At 62.3% G+C, this 1,637-nt stretch overlaps 1 protein-coding gene across 1 annotated transcript in view; it reads left to right on the top strand.

Annotated features, from left to right (window-relative positions):
• The first annotated feature begins 65 nt into the window (after positions 1–65).
• The window catches only part of LOC114030772 (glutathione hydrolase 1 proenzyme-like), a 46,707-nt gene continuing 45,135 nt past the window's right edge, over positions 66–1,637 (top strand). The window contains exon 1 of the mRNA XM_027845662.1: positions 66–275. The gene's annotated coding sequence lies outside the window, so the exon portion shown is untranslated. The remainder of the gene's footprint in view (positions 276–1,637) is intronic.

Genomic DNA, 1,637 nt, shown 5'->3' on the forward strand with positions numbered 1-1,637 from the left:
GCCCCCCCCCCCCCCCCCCCCCCCCCCGCAGAGGTCTGAAGCACTTTGGTCCTCTGGGCGGAGGAGAAGAGACATTCCAGATCGGGAGGCGGCCGGTCACCCAGAGGGGCTAGACAGGCGGACAGCGGGCGCCTGCAAATACTGGCCGCAGTGGGAGCCCCAGCAGGCTCCAGGGAGCGAGCCAGTCTACGGTCAAACCTCCTCCGCCGCCCCACCGACGGGACTGTGCACCTGGTGTCCTCCGAGCCCTGCCCGCGGTGAGCGGCGAGCCACAGGTGACTCCTCTCCCTCCCTCCGTCCGTCAGTCCGTGCGTCCGTCAGTCCTTCCCGGGGCCCCACCTGTCTGGGCGCCCCCTGTCCCATTCCCAGTTCTGCGGTTAGTGGTTAAGCCCATCCCTTCCCGCCTCCGGCGCCTGCCCGAGGTGAGCGCCCCCTCCCTGCGGCCGGCCACAGGTGCCTCTTCTCTCCTTCCCTTGGTGCGTCGGTCCCTTCCTTGGCCCCCAGTCTCGCTGGGCCGCCCTCCCTCCCCAGTCCCCCGGGCGTCCATTTCTGCTACGGATTAGTCGGTCCCTTCCCACCTCCAGGCCCTGCCCCTCTCCTTTCAGTCAGAACCCCGTGTCTGTGTGTCCTCATCCATCCCAGCCTTCCGTGTATCTGGCTGGCCTTCCCCTCCCCAGCCCATCTGTCTGTGTGTCTGCCCCTGAACCCTCCATCGGTCCCTGCAGCTTTCTTACTGACCTTTCCCCCTTCTCTCCCCTCCCATCCCATGTCCTCCAGTCTTGCCTGCCCTGAGCTGCTCATCCCCAAGCCTAGTCTGGGCCATCCCAACTGCTTTGGGGCAAGCCTTCCCAGCCTTCTCCCCCGAGTCTGCTGTTCTGGCCACTGCAAGTGGCTGAACATCCTTGTCTCATCTCTCCTCCCAAGCAGAATTTTTTCAGCTGAGAGACAGAGGCCCCTCCTAGGCCCCTGGCCCCAGGCCTATTTGCCCCACTTTCCTTCTCAAGGAAGAGAAGGAGAGACTGAGGTCTGGTCCCTTCCCCAGGGAGGGGTTCAGCCCTAACCCTGAGAAGCTGGATTCAGTCTGGGCTCCATTGGCAGGATCCTCACAGACTGTTGTTTCTGATGACCAGCAGCCTTAGGAACGAAGGATTGGCCAGGCCAGACTGGGAGGGAGGCCTAGAGCAGGCCTGGCTCAGCCAGTCCCTCCTTTCCTGCTTCCCCACCTCATGCAAACCCTGCCTGGAGCTGGGGGATTTACTGAAACCTGCTGTGGGGGAGTGGCGCGGGGAGGGGTCAGGGCTGGGGACTCCATGTGTACCTCATGTGCACAGGTGTTTGGGGGGCTCTGGGTGTGTCTCTGACTGCCCAGACCCTGTGCAGGGCTGGTCCAGGAAGGACAGAGCCAATTTGGTGACTAAAGCCAAATTCAAGATTCCTGGAATGTTAGCAAGGAAGAGACTAGAGCAGACAACGAAAGAGTGTGAGGACAGAGAGATGATCTGTGCCATTCCTTCGCTGGTCATTAAGCTTCCCCATCTATCATGTCCTCCCCACCCCCATGAGCCCCTTGGGTCAGGCCCTGTGCCAGGATGGGGAAAGAGGCACTCCCTACCCTTGAGAAGCTTACATTCTGCCGC

Source organism: Vombatus ursinus, unplaced genomic scaffold (genome assembly GCF_900497805.2).
Source record: "Vombatus ursinus unplaced genomic scaffold, bare-nosed wombat genome assembly UNPS02015012.1, whole genome shotgun sequence".
Lineage (NCBI taxonomy): Eukaryota > Metazoa > Chordata > Mammalia > Diprotodontia > Vombatidae > Vombatus > Vombatus ursinus.